This window comes from Leptodactylus fuscus, chromosome 1 (assembly GCF_031893055.1).
Source record: "Leptodactylus fuscus isolate aLepFus1 chromosome 1, aLepFus1.hap2, whole genome shotgun sequence".
Taxonomy (NCBI): domain Eukaryota; kingdom Metazoa; phylum Chordata; class Amphibia; order Anura; family Leptodactylidae; genus Leptodactylus; species Leptodactylus fuscus.
In genome coordinates, this window is record NC_134265.1 from 198,809,858 (window position 1) to 198,828,287 (window position 18,430).

General features: G+C 45.4%; 1 protein-coding gene across 2 annotated transcripts in view; it reads right to left on the reverse strand.

Moving 5' to 3' along the window:
• The window catches only part of KDM4B (lysine demethylase 4B), a 47,828-nt gene extending 34,725 nt beyond the window's left edge, over positions 1–13,103 (reverse strand). The window contains exon 1 of one of the 2 annotated variants that reach the window (XM_075281114.1): positions 12,985–13,103. The gene's annotated coding sequence lies outside the window, so the exon portion shown is untranslated. Of the gene's footprint in view, positions 1–12,919 lie in introns of both variants that reach the window. The other variant, XM_075281107.1, reaches the window with a different exon arrangement.
• Between the last annotated feature and the right edge of the window lie 5,327 nt (positions 13,104–18,430).

Genomic DNA, 18,430 nt, shown 5'->3' on the forward strand with positions numbered 1-18,430 from the left:
CTTCTGAGAAAGCCAGGGCTGTTATCTCTCTGTGTAAACACACACTAACCCTCAGTGTGTATACTCATTTGCATATTATCTGATCAGCTCCAGTGCAGACAAAGTGACATGGGCAAACACCTTTAATTCAAATTGGCAGTTTACCAATTTTCAACATGCCTGGAAAAAGAGAATTTAATTTGTCGCAAATGACAGCAACTATGAAGGAAGCCAGAAGTTAACAGAGTTCTCCTCAAGTGCAGCTGAGGGGGATCATCGACGCTAACAACACATGCATTATATGACGTCGCAGCGAGCTGCTGAGATGCCGGAACAATCACAGGCACAGTGCAACAAACAAGTTGAGCGGCAGGCCAGCTTGAGAGCTGCCAAACGGCGGAGCATGCGGATCATCAATGTCAACAACATGCTCATTATATGGCATCCCAGAGAGCTGCTGAAATGCTGGAACAATTACAGGCACCGTGCGAGGAACGCGTTCAGTGGCAGGCAGGCCAGCTTGACAGCTGCAGAAACACTGGAGCAGGTAAATCATCAACACCAACAACACGCTCATTATATGACGTTCCATCGAGGTGCTGAGATGCCAGAACAATCACAGGTACGGTGGGAGGAACAAGGTCAGCAGCAGGACAGCTTGCGAGCTGCCAAAACGCTGGAGTAAGCAAACCATTGACGGCAGCAATTTGCTGAATATTGGCGGATCATCAACAGCAACTACCCGCAGACAAAGTTGCGGGCAGAAGCTAGTATATATAAATATATATACACACACACACGCACACACACACACACGGAGCCAATCAGGAAAGCATCATATATACTGTGGTGAGTCTATGGGGAAAGCTTTATATTTACCATAGAGAGGTCATTGTGGGAGGGGGGCCGGTGAGAGCATCATATATACTGTGGGAGAAGGACACTGGGGAGAGCATCATTTATACTGTGGGAGAAGGCCACGGGAGAGAGCAATGTACTGTGTGTGCATGTGGGGTCACTGGAGAGACCATTATACAGTGGGGGAGGGATGGTGAGAGTATTATACCAAAGTGTTCGTGGGGCCACTGGGGAGAGGATTATATTGCTGGCCTGGACTGGCTTAGCGTCACCGTCTCGGCAGCCCGGCACGGGAAGCGAGCGGTGGATTGGGGAGGCCCTGTAGACGCAGCGCTGCTCCAGCGGCCTCCCCTCATGCTCAGTCCTCTCCCTGCCTGCTAACGCCTCTCCGCCACGCCCCCCTCCTCCCGGGGGGGGGGGGGTGACTTTCTGTCGTCCGCCTCGGGCAGCAAAAGTAGGTTCACCCCTGGCTACACCACCCTACAACTCATCCCTCGCCTCTATCACCTTACCATACCTCTCTGCTCTGCCAATGACCTTAGCCTTGAAACCACTGTTGCACATCCCCCCTCCTGTCTCCAAGACTTTTTTTGAGCTGAATTAGTGCTCTGGAAGGAGTTACCTTGGACAATCAGATCAATAAAGAAAAAGAAAATGTATCTTTTTAAGCAGGCTTATCATTCGACCTAATCACTCCGTTGTATATTTCCTCACCTCACACTAAGCTAACATTTCTTACCCTAAGATATCCTTTCTACTCTATTTCTCAGAACTTGACCTCTCAATCCAGACGTTAACCTGCACTCATGTTATCAAAGATAACAGCTGATGCTATTTTAATGTAGTATATACAGTACAGGCCAAAAGTTTGGACACACCTTCTCATTCATAGAGTTTTATGTACTTTCATGACTATGAAAATTGTAGATTCACACTGAAGGCATCAAAACTATGAATTAACACATGTGGAAATATATACTTAACAAAACAGCGTGAAACAACTGAAAATATGTCATAGTCTAGGTTCTTCAAAGTAGCCACCTTTTGCTTTGATTACTGCTTTGCACACTATAGGCATTTTCTTGATGACCTTCAAGAGGTAGTCACCTGAAATGGTCTTCCAACAGTCTTGAATGAGTTCTCAGAGAAATGTTTAGCACTTGTTGGCCCTTTTGCCTTCACTCTGCGGTCCAGCTCACCCCAAACCATCTCGATTGGGTTCAGGTCTGGTGGCTGTGGAGGCCAGGTCATCTGGCGTAACACCCCATCACTCTCCTTCTTGGTCAAATAGCCCTTACACAGCCTGGAGGTGTGTTTGGGGTCATTGTCCTGTTGAAAAATAAATGATGGTCCAACTAAATGCAAACCGGATGGAATAGCATGCCGCTGCAAGATGCTGTGGTAGCCATGCTGGTTCAGAATGCCTTCAATTTTGAATAGATCCCCAACAGTGTCACCAGCAAAGCACCCCCACACCATCACACCTCCTCCTCCATGCTTCACGGTGGGAACCAGTCATGTAGAGTCCATCCGTTCATCTTTTCTGCGTCGCACAAAGACACGGTGGTGGAACCATAGATCTCAAATTTGGACTCATCAGACCACAGCACAAATTTCCACTGGTCTAATGTCCATTCCTTGTGTTCTTTAGCCCAAACAATTCTCTTCTGCTTGTTGCCTGTCCTTAGCAGTGGTTTTCTAGCAGATATTTTACCATGAAGGCCTGCTGCACAAAGTCTCCTCTTAACAGTTGTTGTAGAGATGTGTCTGTTGCTAGAACTCTGTGTGGCATTGACCTGGTCTCTAATCTGAGCTGCTGTTAACCTGCGATTTCTGAGGCTGGTGACTCGGATGAACTTATCCTCCGCAGAAGAGGTGACTCTTGGTCTTCCTTTCGTGGTGTGGTCCTCATGTGAGCCAGTTTCTTTGTAGCGCTTGATGGTTTTTGCAAGTGCATTTGGGGACACTTTCAAAGTTTTCCCAATTTTTCGGACTGACTGACCTTCATTTCTTAAAGTAATCATGGCCACTCGTTTTTTCTTTACTTAGCTGTTTTTTTCTTGCCATAATACAAATTCTAACAGTCTATTCAGTAGGACTATCAGCTGTGTATCCACCTGACTTCTGCACAACACAACTGATGGTCCCAACCCCATTTATAAGGCAAGAAATCCAACTTATTAAACCTGACAGGGCACACCTGTGAAGTGAAAACCATTTCCGGTGACTACCTCTTGAAGCTCATCAAGAGAATGCCAAGAGTGTGCAAAGCATTAATCAAAGCAAAAGGTGGCTACTTACCTTTACCTACCTAGAATAGAAGACATATTTTCAGTTGTTTCACACTTTTTTTGTTAAGTAAATAACGCCACGTGTTAATTCATAATTTTGATGCTTTCAATGTGAATCTACAATTTTCATAGTCATGAAAAGACAGAAAACTCTTTGAATGAGAAGGTGTGTCCAAACTTTTGGTCTGTACTGTATAATACACAGCATATTGGCAGATTCTACCTCAAAATCCGCCTGCGAAAAACTCTGTGTGAACTATCCCTAAAACTTTTCTGTCAATGTAATTATATGGGAGCTTGTTTTTTTGCAGGACAGGTTGTAGTGTTTAATGACATCATTCTGAAGTACATATTCAACCCCAAAAAATACGTGTAGCCCTAAGGGACTAGAACTTATAATATTTCGATTGCTAACAAAATACCTTGCACTTCTTATGTATTACAACATACAACAGTGCCAGCTGAACCACCTCAGGATTAATGCTGGGAAGACCAAGGAGATGGTGGTGGACTTTAGTAAATGGAGAAGTGCTCTGATCCCGGTGGAGATCCAAGGGACATGTATTGAGATAGTCAGGACCTTTAAGTACCTGGGTGTGATCCTCAATAATAAACTAGACAAGGCTGATCACCTGGAGGCGCTGCACAGAAAGGGCCATAGCAGACTGTCCCTGCTCAGGAGGCTGAGGGCCTTTGGAGTCCAGGGGCCACTTCTTAGGACCTTTCTCAACTCTGTGGTTGCTTCAGCTATCTTTTTCAGTGTGGCCTGCTGGGGGAGCAGTATATCAACCAGGGACAGAAATAGACTTGACAGGCTGATCAGAAGGGCCAGCTCTGTCCTGGGGAACCCCCTGGATCCAGTACAGGAGGTAGGTGACAGAAGGATACTGTCCGTGGTGAGCTCCATGCGAGAGAAGAACTCCCACCCCATGTATGAGACCTTGATGGGACTTGGCAGCACTGTAAGTGACCGTCTGCTTCACCCCAAGTGTGAGAAGGAGCGCTATCGCAAGTCCTTCCTTCCAACTGCGATCAGGCTGTATAATCTACATCAGACCAAGTGAAGACACTCCACACAGAAAACTAATGATTATGAAGTCTTCCTTCTTTTTTTCTTCTCTTTCTTAGCTGCTATGGTCTCCTAGTATATCTTCTCTTCCCATCATATGTGTGTCTACTTCCGTAATATATTACTGTTTATTATCCTGTATCTGTATTAAATTTCCCTACTGTGGGACTATTAAAGGATTATCTATCTATCTATCTATCTATCTATCTTGCTCATTGATAACCTTTAACTTTTTATGGAAGGGAATAGAAGAGAAAAAAAAACAACCAAAAAACAATAATACCACCATTGTCATATATACTGTAAATTTTGCGTTATTAGCCATGTGGCTTAAATAACATAATGATTCATTGTCTGGTTGATACAATTTCAGTTATACCAAATACTTTTGCAAAATAAAATCACTTTTTATTAATATTTCTTGGTTTGCAACACATTTTCCCAGACAACTATATTTTTGTTAATGACGCTACACACGTGGACAAAATTGTTGGTACCCCTCGTTTAATGAAAGAAAACCCCACAATGCTCACAGAAATAACTTGAATCTGACAAACTGGAATTTGCCAATCTACATGTTAACAAGCCACAAAGCTTCTGGGAATGTCCTATGGACAGATAAGACAAAAATCGAGCTTTTTGGCAAGGCGCATCAGCTCTATTTTCACAGACGGAAAAATGAAGCATATCTTGAAAAGAATACTGCCCCTACTATGAGACATGGAGGAGGCTCTGTTATGTTCTGTGGCTGCTCTTCTGCATTTGGCACAGGGTGTCAGAGTATAATAATCAGAGGGGCAGTGGAGGTGAGTAGACAGAGTGTTACTCACCTTCCCTTGGCTCCAGCCTGAATCCCCATCCTCTTCAAGTCTCCTGAATGACATCAGGGACTGCTGAGGCCTCAGTAATCACATGGGTCACACCAGTGTTATGACACAGACACAAGCGTCATGATGCCACGTAAAGACCAATCACAGGCCTCAGAGGTGTTTAACATCATCCACGAGGTTATAAGAGGTCCAAAGAGGATGGGGGTCCGCACTAGGACCCAGAGTAGATGAGTAGCACTGTTTGTGTCTACTCACCTCCTCTGTGCCTCCAATTATTATAATCTGGGGACTCACAGCACCGTTTACCCTAGGGGATATCAGGCTCTACCCCCAAAAATACGTGTAGCGGAGGTTGAAAGCCACTGCCCTAAGGGACTAGAACTTATAACATTTTGATTGCTTACAAAATACCTTGCACTTCTTATGTATTGCAACGTACTAAGCTGTAAGTTATAAAATGGACATATCAGATTGTGACTAATGGCATTACCTGCAATCAATTGTGCTACAGTATTCTACACGCACACCAAATTACTAGAGGTAAGTGAAGAATAAGATCCCACTTCATGCAATGTTAAAAACAGAAATTAGGCACTCAAGTTGCACTTCAAGTAAGTTTATTCAGCAATCCAGAGTAATAGGCATGATGCTTTGGCCATCAATAGACCTTTCTCAATCCATCTGAGAATAAAAGTGTAAGCATAACAATCAGTTAAAGATGATGTTCTTATGTAACAAGAAAATATTAAAAGAGGAAGATAGGTATCATAGTTGTCCTTCAATAGTATATAAAGGATTAATTGTTAATCATAATCTTTTACATTGTAGTTGGGACCGATTTTGGGTGTAATTGGAAGAAAAAGTTACCACAGTAATCAAATTTATTTTTAATTGTATTGTGCAATTTTTAATATTGTATAACTAATTAGATGCATAATCCTACTAATGTTATAAATGTGAAAGTTTGTGTGTTTGGATGTTTGTTCCTCAATCACACAAAAACGGCTGAACGGATTTGAATGAAATTTGGCACATAAATAGTTTGTAACCTCCATTAACACAGTGGCTACTTTTTATCCCAGTAAATGACCTGGCCTCATGACTGTTATGAATTTATGTTCATACACTATATTAAACTGCTCTAGCCAGCAGCTTATCTCAGCTAATTGTAGGTTGCTGATAAAGCCAGGTCTGTTAACTCTCTATGTAAACACACAGATAACACTAAGTCCATTGTGTACAAGAATTTGCATATTATCCAAGGCTTGAGAAAGCGCTCCTGTGAGCGCGAAACGGCTGTTGCCTCCACGCCTATAATGCACTGTCTCCCTTCCTGAAGACTGTTTTTAATGAATATGCATCAATAAAGGATGATGTTTTAGAAGTATTCAACTGAATGGTGAGTGCCCTCCTTGCTTTTTTCTTCATTGAAAGACAATTTTCGGTTGCTGTTTTTGGATGTTGAGCACCACAAAAAAACTTCAAGACATATATACAATTTGTCGCCTGTTGACTAATACATATATTATGGACTATAACACTTAGAAGAATTAGCAGTTCCATCTAATTTATTCTTTGTACATTTATTTGCATATTATCTGATCTGCTCCAGGCAGCATGCTGAGACACTGACATGGGAAAACCCCTTTAATCCAAATTGGCAGTTTGCCAATTTTAAACATGCCAAAAAAAAGAAAATAATAATTTGTTGCAAAATTCTAAAACCAAAAGAGCTATGAAGGTAGCCAGAAGTCAACAGAGTTCTACTCCAGCGGAGCTGAGGAGGATTGAGCAAACTAGGTGTCAAACGACTCTTACAGCCGATGGAACGCCGGAGCAGGCAGATCATCGATGCCAACTACACGCTCATTATATGGCTTCCCAGCGAGCTGCTGAGATGCTGGAACAATCACAGGCACGGCGCGAGGAACGAGTTCAGCAGCAGGCCAGCTTGACAGCTCTGAAATGCCGAAGCAGGCGGATCATGAACGCCAACAACACGCTCATTATATGGCCTCTCAGCGAGCTGTCGGAACAGTCACGGGCACAGTGCAAGGAACAAGTTCAGTAGCAGGACAGTTTCAGAGCTGCCAAAACGCCGGAGCAGGCAGATCATCAACGGCAGCAATTTGCTGAATATAAGCGGATCATCGACACCAACAACACACTGTTGAAGTCACGGGCATACGCTAGTTTGTTTCATATTTACTTTAATAGGAATTTAATCTCTAGATTTTTAATACGTTAGGCCAGGGCCCCACAATGCGGAAACGCAGCTTTTTTTTTTTTTGCAGATTTTGTTGCATTTTTTTGAGCCAAAGCCAGGAGTGGATTGAGCAGAAGGGAGAATTATAAGGACTTTCTATATATTTCCCATTCCTCTTGTAGCCATTCTTGGCTTTGGCTCAAAAAACCGCAGCAAAATCTGCAGCAAAAAAAGACGCGTTTCCACAATGTGGGGGGGATCTTTATTGCTTCTGACTGACTTGTCAGTGGTTTTCAGTCATTTATCCAGAAACTGGAAAAAAGAGGAGTTGGAGGTTTGACCCACCAATTCCACAGCCCTGCTTTATACTATTAGAAGGAAGACTATGATGCCTATCTGCCTCTTAATATTCTCTGTTAAACAAGGACATTGTTATACTTAGGCCTTTACACTCAGATGATTTGGAAAAGGTTTATTGGTGACAGAAAAGCAACGCCTATTACTCTGGATGTCTAATAAACTTACTGTGAAAATAAAGCATACTGGCAGTCACTAAGGTTAAATTCTGTCACAAATGGTTAATAAATGTGTCAACCCGCAGATAAGTGACAATAAGAGGAGCTAAGGTCTCATGCATGGTGACCAGGTGTGCAGGCCGAGGAGGGATGGCAATTGGATGAGATCCAAGTGTCATTTGACCGACCCCCACTGACTTTAAAGAGGACCTTTCAGATCTTCAGGCACATGCGATTTTATATTCCACTAGAACGCAGACGGTGTGCTGAATTCGGTGCTGTTACCATTGTCCACCCACTGCCTGACAGTCTAGCTGGGCTGTGAGGAACACCCCTGTCACGGAGCAAAGGTATACGTCTTCCTCCGGAGGATCTTTTGAATCAACACGGACGCAAGAGGTCGGGAGACAACAGCAATTTATTGTAATCCACAAAGTTAGTAGCCGGCGGCGGTCACATCAACCGTAATAACCATAAGTCCACAGAAGTCACAATCCAATGATAACTTTGGTTCCTTGGTCCTGTAACTATATCCTGGCTCTCTACAGAGCTGTGCACAGGCCGGCTAACACATACTAACTCCAGCTACATCTATATACTAAACTGTTACTTCCTATACCTGGGGGTGGGAAGGGCTGAGTCACAGATCCTTCCCCCCTCACCTATGCCAAGGAGAGCAGACTCCCTGTCTCTTTTGAACAATGCACAGTCCAACATCTTCTTGGAGACACTGATCAGATTATCTCCACCCATTGTCCTCACTGGTCCTCACTAGTTAGAGGTATTTGCATACAATGTGCTAACACACTAGACCCTAATCAGCCAACTACACACTGATGTTTACAACAGGTTAGAGAATACATTCCACATGAAATATATATTACACATTGCCTATAGTATAGACTCTAACCATCCCGTGACAACCCCTCCCCCTCTCAAAACATGTGCATGACACAATTGGCCTACACAGGTAAATTGGGGAATGCACATCAGTCTCTATAGCTCATATTTCCTCCTGCCGGGATAACCCATCTGTGTTCTGGTGTTGGTTCCCTCGGCGGTACTGAATGGTAAAGTTGTAGGGTTGAAGGGCTGGCATCTGTCAGAAAATCCGGTGGATCCATGTTGGCGTCTCTCTGAGCTTGGCTTCGGGTCACTGCTCCCACAAAGTGGCACTGTAGATTTCCAACATCGTTGCCTAACAGAACATCGGCCGGCAGCCCGCTCATCACACCAATTGTGCATCGTTTTGGTCCATAACCATAGTCGAGTTCCACGGTAGCTTTAGGAATACGTCTTTGAGTACCCCCTGCCAACTTGATAGAAATGCCAGGGCCCTCCTCTAGGGCCTCGGGTCGCACAACTCGGGGGTCCGCTACCGTTAGGAAAGCTCCCGAGTCCCGGAATCCAACAACTGTTCGGCCATCCAGTAGGACCTCCTGCAAGTGCTTCCTCTGAAGGTTTGCGGGATGTGTGGCGGAAGGCTGAATCCCATAGACCCCTGGAGGTGGAACAGATGTGTCATTCATGGAGTCATCTGGAAATGGGGCCAAACTTTCTGTCCTAGGAGTGGTTCCCAGGTAGTGAATAGGCCGGGATGCCACGGTGGCCCGTGCCCCCATGTTAGCAGGGCAACTAGCTTGCAAATGTCCAGGCCGCCCGCACCCAAAACATCTGCGCTCTAGCATTCTTCCAGTGGGTCGTTGTCTAGGGACAGGGTTGTTCATAGCTGGAGGCCGATGGGCTGGGGCAGGGGTAGAGGGGGAATTGTAATCCTGAGGCCGGACACGAAAGGTGGGTGGCTGGATGAAGGGTGTCTGGCGGACTGTGGTAGTTTTCCGCTCCTCTGCAAACAACCTCTTCCACTGCGGCTTGATGGTCAGGCCCTCATCTGCAAGAGAAGCAGCTTGCTCAACTGTGGCTGGGTTCCGTTCCAGCACCCACTCACGGATCTCAGCGGGGCACTGGGAAAAGAACTGTTCCTTAAGTATGACTTGGAGGATCTTATCGACTGTGACAGCCTCCTCTCCTTCTAGCCAGCGCTTGCATGCTTGTTTCAACTTGTGGGCGAACATGTGGAAGGAGCTTCCCCCATTGTAAGACAAAGAGCGGAACTGAACTCGGTAGGTCTCTGAAGTGACTGCATAATACTTCTGCACCGCTCTTTTAATGGCCTCATAGTCCCGCTGATCACTAGGGTCCATAGCTCTGAGAGCTTCCGCAGCCCCATCTCGTAGGTGCCCCACCAGATACCGGACCCAATCCTTTTCTGGGACTTCCATCAGGCGGCACTGGTGTTCGAAGTCCTGAAAATATCCATCAACATCCCCAGCCGCTTCATCAAAGGTCTTGAAGTGTTTATGGGAGACATATGGTGGTTCTCTCACTGTTGGGCTGGGGGTCGACGTTTGATTATAATTCCTCATAGTTATCTCAGCCATTCGCATTTCATGCGCCATTCTTTCCTTTTCATGCGCCATTCTCTGTTCCTCCTTCTCCGTTTCCTGAGCCCTCTGTAATGCTCTACTCCTTTGCTCTGCAGTTGCTTCTAGCCCCAGCACTGCCAATTCCTCCTCATACAAAACAACCCATCTGCTCTTTTGGGTCTGTACCTGCCACTCCTGTATCTCTCCAGTCTCCTGGGGGCAGCCCTCCTCATGGTCGCTTTGCAGGGTCATCTCCTCCAGTGCCTCGATCAGTTGCTCTTTCGTTCTTCCCTGGTAACTCAGGTTTAGTTCCCGGGCCCTTAATTTTAGACTTGCCATAGTCCAGTTCCTGTATTCTGAGGTTGTGGCTCCATTAATCGCTGGGCTGCTGTAGTCCATCTCGCTGTCCGCTGTTGATCCCACCGCTGCCAACCAGTTGTCACGGAGCAAAGGTATACGTCTTCCTCCGGAGGATCTTTTGAATCAACACGGACGCAAGAGGTCGGGAGACAACAGCAATTTATTGTAATCCACAAAGTTAGTAGCCGGCGGCGGTCACATCAACCGTAATAACCATAAGTCCACAGAAGTCACAATCCAATGATAACTTTGGTTCCTTGGTCCTGTAACTATATCCTGGCTCTCTACAGAGCTGTGCACAGGCCGGCTAACACATACTAACTCCAGCTACATCTATATACTAAACTGTTACTTCCTATACCTGGGGGTGGGAAGGGCTGAGTCACAGATCCTTCCCCCCTCACCTATGCCAAGGAGAGCAGACTCCCTGTCTCTTTTGAACAATGCACAGTCCAACATCTTCTTGGAGACACTGATCAGATTATCTCCACCCATTGTCCTCACTAGTTAGAGGTATTTGCATACAATGTGCTAACACACTAGACCCTAATCAGCCAACTACACACTGATGTTTACAACAGGTTAGAGAATACATTCCACATGAAATATATATTACACATTGCCTATAGTATAGACTCTAACCATCCCGTGACAACCCCTCTAACAGTACTGTCCATAGCTCTGTACTGTCAGATTGGGGGGGGGGGGGGGGTTCTTTACCGCCCAGCGATGATGCTAAGCTGTGAGGAATCCAACACCCTGACTGTACTCATCCATAGACTCAGCGTCATCGCTGGGTGGTAGAGAACGCCCCCCTCTGACAGTACAGAGCTATGGACAGTACTGTCAGGAGGGGTGTTCCTCACAGCCCAACTAGACTGTCAGGAAAGCCCGTCTAACAGTGGAAAGACATCAGCGCTGTTATAACAGCACAGATAGCTCCAGCCCCGGGGCATATAACAGGAAAGCTGACAGTGTGCTGAATCCAGTGTACTGTCGGCTTTGTAGTAATATATAAAACCACATGTGCCTGAGGACATGAAAGTTCCTCTTTAATAAGGGTGCTGTTCCACTTTGTTCTAATGCCAGAGAGCAGCATACGGCCTGTTCTATAATAATCGGGTCGGAACAGAGAATCGGACATATCTGAGGTCTTACGAACAGGGTTACATGCCTTGATAAATGGACACGTCTGCTTTTGAATCCATTGTGCCTATGCAAGTTCGTTAATTGTGGGCTACAGAAGCAATGGGTCTGTAATGCAGGCCTGATCCTCTACAGGCGGCACGAAACATGCGACGTTCTACATATCTAGAACAGGGTATATGATATAAAAAAAATCCAGAAAAATATGTTTTGCTATAATGGGACCTATTTTTCCAACAAAAGGATACTGACACCATAAAACATTGTCCATGAAAGCCTCAGTAATAAACAAGCACCATTTGCATTCGATTGTTAACCTTGAGCTGGATTCTTGCAGTGACAACAATGACGTTGAATGACACGCACTGTATAGGGACTTTTTAGCAGATTTTTCATCACCTTTTGTACAAACACACAAAAAATAAAAAATAAAAAGGGAAAATGCTGTCCATGGAGCTAAACATGATCAGGGACATAGGTCTTAGGTCACAGCGGCATTCAGAAGACTTGTTCTATGACTTATGTTTAGATGGTTTCTCTTATCTCCTGTGATAATATCTGTTAACAGATCTCAAAAGATTAAGCAAAGTGTGAATACCGCCTTATTACTAGGGAAATCAGCAGCATGCAACAAAATACCACTGACTGAGGAAGTGATGAATCCTGTGACTGGTGCAATGATCGACAACTCGAGTAGAGTCTATGGTAAAAGCATAAAGTGTAGATTACCAGTAGTCAGGGATGCCACAGAACAGGACTGGATCCTTATGACAGCTGTCATAGCAGCCTCCCTTAAAGGGACAGCGCATCTGCAACCATCTTCCCCATCCCCCAGCCCTCTCATCGCCTGCATAGCTCTACTGATTTATGATTAGTATGGATGATAATGTTTTGCCTCCCTGCCCGGCCCTAAAACACCCAGACATGACAGCAGAGCAGCCACTAGCAGGAATGTAGCAATGAGCTCCTGCTTCTGGGACACAAACCCAGCTCCCCACCTGCAGCTATACCTGACAACAGAGAACAATAGTCATCGCTCAATAATACCACAAAATACAGCACAGGCACAACAAAGCACCGGCTCCAAGTGGGCCACAGACCATCCACCGATGGCCCACACGACCACCAAGCTCCAACAGCAAGTCACTTTCTCTACCATTATGGCAAATATAAAGACACACAAGGACGGTACTGAGAGGCCTCTCAACCCCCAGCCCGGGCATATAAGCAGAGCCCTACCACAATGGCGACGTCCATTCACTACACAGCAGGCTACGTCACTGCTTGTCTATCGGTAAACGTACGTTATTTTCAGGTTCTATCGAGCTTCCGTTTCATCCACTAAATCCGATTCCCTGATCTCCCGTTCCAAGTCTCGCACTTCCGCCGTCCACCATCTCTCAAAGCCCAGACAGGCCGCAGCTGTACAATCCCCGCCCTCCAGCGCTGCTGATTGGCTCCCCTGCGGCAAGCGCCCGCCCAGCTGTGGCTTTTCATTGGCTTTAAGCAGAGAGCGCCCCGCCCCACTCTTCCCGTAAACGAAGGCTGGATGTTATTATCTCCTCACGTACATCAGCCGTTCGTATGCGGATGTGCCTGATGCTAGTGGTGGTTATGGTGGCGGCGAGGATGCTTGGCCACCTCTCAGCTGTGCTTACATGGCGCGCGGCGCTTCTGTTTACTGCCTTTGTATGATGGCCGGTCTGCACAGGAAACATAATGGCGGCTTGTATATGTGTGCTTTTTTCTGGACAATCCTACGAGACCCTCCGTGAGCAGTGAGGCGCAATGTGTTCCTTTATGTGGACTTGCTATGGTTGTTTAGCTGCAGTTCTTACGCTAGGGTTACATGCCGCTGCACATGCATTTATCGATTGCTTGATATGATTTTTAATTTTTTTTTCTTAGGGTTTTTTTTTGTTTAATTTCTAACACCTGCATAAATTCACACAAATTTAAGAAAAAAATCTGGAGCGTGCACAAAATTTTAGCAAGGAGTATAAAGACAAAGCAATTGCATGACTCTCACTCACGAGAAACAATTGTTAACTTTGAGAGCAATGTCACATGCAACATTAGGTTCAGAAAGATTGGATTTTTGTGCAGCTGTTGGGTTGCAGCACAGTGTGTGCGTGTTGCGTGTGATACCATACAACTAATTGCAGTTTGTTTATTTCGCACCACAATTGTTGTCGTGTATCCTGAGCCTTAGGCTTTGTTTTCACTTGTACTGCTAGTCTAGACTGCGCCATACGGATTAGATCACGTTTGATGCAAAATATTTTATTTTTTCTCCAAAAAAAAAAGTCTGGTGGTGGTACTGCTTCTTCCTATCTTGTTACATGACCATCTTTCCCTATGATGTAACAGGAAAACTGGATTTCCATTGAAAGGGTTTTCCAAGAGTTGAAGGAATGAACCTCTTAGGCCATACTCGCTAAAAACTTACAGATAACTATAAAAAAAAAAAAAACGCTCCACCGTTCATGCACTAGTGAAATCATGCATCATGAAAAATCTTCTTTCAGAAGATATAAGGTCCTGAATTCAGCGCACTGTCGGCTTTCTAGGTGTATATAAAACCGCATGTGCCTGAGGACGTGAAAGGTCCTCTTTTAGATGATTTTTCTAAAGGAGATTATTCAATCCATGTGAACAGTGGTTCTCCGCTTTCTTCTGTATCTTTCAGGTTATAGTTGACAATTAAAGGAACTTGAGAACATTTTAGTTGAGCAGGCCTTAAAGGGGTATTCCCACGTCGCATACTCGCCAGTCTTCGCTGCTGTAAATTCTTCTTTCTTCCGGCTTTGTTGCGTCATTGGTGGGCGGGGTTACATATGCAAAGCCAGCGGCGAGAAGTCGTGGCTTCTATTCCACTGGCCATGCATGTGTGCTCCTGATGCAGCTAGGCATCGGACGCACAGCGTTCACAATGCAATACAGACCTGGCATCCGCTGTAATAGAGAGGCGGATGCCGGGGAGTGTAGACGCCGGCACAGGTGCTCTGCTCCGTCCCCCGTCCCCCCCCCAAATATAGCAGCATCGCTCCCGCTGCTGCTGGCTTCATGCAGGGCAGGAGCGTACCGATGTTGCAGGCACCTGTGCCGGCGTCTACACTCCCCGGCATCAGCGTCTCTATTACAGCGGATGTCGGGTCTGTATTGGCGGCCCCGCACCCCCCCCCCCCAAAGGTGTAATATACCTCCCCCCTCCAGGCACTTAGCCCCTCCTCCCTCCCCCTTCAGAGCAGGCAGATACATCACTTGACATGACCAGATAAGTCAAGGGATGTGTCAACAGAGAAATGAATAAAGTAAGATAGTGGACAAACAAAGCAGTTTTGCTGAAGTAATGTATTTAGGAAAAGTCTTACATTCACATTAACAAGCAGTATAGATAGGATCCTTGTGATGGGACAACCCCTTTAATTTTCTGCACCTCCAATATATGTTTTTAAACAGTGGAATAGTCTGGAATAGCTGATATTCCAGTATTTCAGAAGGAAATGTACTATAAACAACTTGTGCAACATTTGCTACCCTCCTTCTTGAAATAAGTCCCAAAACTGACACCCGTATTACCACAGAATAAATGACTAATGTATCTTCTCATTGCTATTGTTTTGAAAAAGCCTGTTCCAATAAACTATTCATCTAGTCAGAATGTGCGACAGGCATGTCTATACTGTTGGCTCTGTATGCTTTCCTATACTTGGAAGTAAATTATTTGCTATGCAGAAATATCACTTCTACCAAAAACATTGATTTATCAAGTCGATGCTATTTGTTTTTTTTTTGTTTGGTTTTTTTTTGTTTTTTTTTGTGTGTTACTGCTGTTTGAGTGCACAAATGCATGCATGTCTCTACATGTCTGTGACGTCTACAGACCCATACATTTCATTAATGAGCCTGGCTTACAAAACAGATATGAACTGTCCCAAGTTTTGCCTCTGTCCTCATGGACCTGTGATAATACAAGATTGTGCATGAGGCCATAAGCAAAGTAGAGGCTATTGTGTTAGCCATGGAAAGCACGGTGAGCATACAAAAGCATATGGTGATATGCATGCGACTTAAAGGGATTCTACCACTGAAACGCTGTTTTTTTTCTGCTTTAGACGTCAGAATAGCCTTTAGAAAGGCTATTTGTTTCGTACCTTTAGACGTGGTCTCCGCCGCGCCGTTCCTTAGAAATACCGTTTTTTACCGGTATGTTAATGAGTTCTCCGCAGCAATGAGGGCAGGCCCCAGCGCTCAAACAGTGATGCCCACCGTCCCCACTGCTGCCCGAGACTCTCTCTCCAGCGACGCCTTCTTCTTCACCTGCATCTTCCCCTTCTCTGTTGTTTTCCTTCTTCGTCAGCTCTGATGCCTATGCAGTCTTGCCTTGCGGCCTCGAAAATATGGCCACCGGCATGCGCAGTCTGCTCTACCAGTGTCTCGCTGGCAGAGCCGACTGCACAGGCTTCAGAGCTGACGAAGAAGAAAGACGACAGAGAAGGGGAGGATGCAGGTGAAGAAGAAGGCGTCGCTGGAGAGAGGGTCTTGGGCAGCAGTGGGGACGCCCCCATCACCGTTTGAGCGATGGGGCCCGCCCTCATTGCTGCGGAGAACTCATTAGCATACTAGTAAAAACAGGTATTTCTAGGGAACGGCGCGGCGGAGACCACGTCTAAAGGTAAGAGACGAATAGTTCTAAAGGCTATTCCGACGTCTAAAGCAGAAAAAAACAGCGTTTTAGTGGTAGAATCCCTTTAAGGCTGCTTATCCAGTGCAGTGAATGTACTGTGACAACTTTTTATCTCTGGGCACACCACCTTTAAAGTGATTGTCCAGCCTTTTGATACTTATGACCTATCTTTATGCTATAGTCCCTCTATCGTCCCATCTCACTGCACCCGTACGCCTCAAATCTGCTTGAGCAACATGTCCACTCAGAACACTCCTCCTATCTCTCGTCCAACCTGCTCTTTGACAGACTTTGGTCATGCTTTAGACCCCCTCACTCCACTGAAACTGTCCTAACAAAAGTCACTAATGACCTTCTAACTGCCAAAAACAAGCGCCATTACTCTATCCTCCTCCTCCTTGACCTCTCCTCTGCCTTTGACACAGTTGACCACTCCCTCCTGCTAGAAACTCTCTCATCCCTCGGTATCTCAGACCTGGCCCTTCCCTGGATCTCCTCATACCTCACTGACCGCACATTCAGTGTCTCCCACTCGCACGCCACCTCCTCACCACGCCCTCTCTCTGTAGGTGTCCCTCAAGGCTCCGTTCTAGGACCCCTCTTGTTCTTCATCTACACCCTCAGCCTAGGCAAACTCATAGAATCTCATGGTTTTCAATACCATTGCTATGCTGACGATACCCAAATATAGCTCTCTGGACCAGACATTACCTCTCTGTTGGCCAGAGGTCCAAATTGTTTAGCAGCTGTAGCCTTCTTTCTCTCCTCCCGATTTCTCAAACTCAACATGGAGAAAATGGAGTTCATCATCTTCGCCCCACCCTGTACGGCCCCTGTATTAAACTCAATGCCTTTTTATGAGGCTGTTCACATGTCTGTTTTTACAGATCACACAAATAGGCTCACATGTCATTTCCATCATGGTTGCCTGAATAGAGCCTTCTTCATAAATATAAGATTGGTGGGGTCTAACACCTGCAACCCCCATCGATCAGCTGTTCACAGCTGCTGCCAGAACTACACAGTAGACACAGCTAGAAACAGACGACTTCATCAACTATCTATTAGATGTGCTGGGTTACTGCAGCTCAGTGCCTATTCACTGGAAAGGAATGTGAACTGCAACAGTTCACCATGGACAGAACCATCTACTTTCAGCATTCACTGTGTAGTTCTGGTGGCTGAAGCTAGTCATATCAGCTGTTTAGTTGTGGTTCTGGGTATTGGACCTCCACTAATATGATATTGATGAAGGGTGGGAGATGGATATCAAAAGACTAGACAAACTCTTTAGTTTCAAAGATATTTATTAAATTATCCCAAAAATAAAAATAGTATAAACAGAAGAAACTAAATTCAGGTACAAAACGGTTGGCAATTGTCTAACGCTAGGTTCACACCTGCGTTCTGGTCTCCGTTCTGTGCTTTCCGTCTTCTGTATGCCAGAAGATGGAAAGCACAGACCGGGTGCGGCGGTGAGCGTTTTATGCTCTCCACCGCAAAACCGGATTTTTTAATCCAGACACAGAGTACTGCATGTCCGACTCTGTGTCTGGATTAAAAAACCCAGTTTCGCGGCGGAGAGCATAAAACGCTCACGGCCGGACATCTTTCTCACCCATTCAAATGAATGGGTGAGAAAGACTCCTGCAGGTTTCCGTCTCCTGCTCCGTTTTATGCAGGAAACGGAAACCTGCAGAACAGAGTCCCGGGCGCAGATGTGAACGAGCCCTTTGATAACGTAATACATCCTAAAGTAATACTCATATGATACTAGGGGAAAACTAGTAGAGAATAAAAACACAAAATCAAATCAAGGAAGAAAAAGAGGGAAAATTAGTGCTGCAAAGTACATGGGCAATGTTTAAGGAGTTTCTTGAGGGAAGAGTGACATGAGTAAGAATCCAATCCAGTTATACAACTAAAGCTGAAGACAGTATGAGAGGCCAGGGATGCAAGATCTGTGGACCCAAGGCACCCAAACCTTGTCAAAAATCGGGCGAATATCAGAGATAATGGAATTAATCTTCTTGTGAAGCATAATAGTATCAACCGGTCTG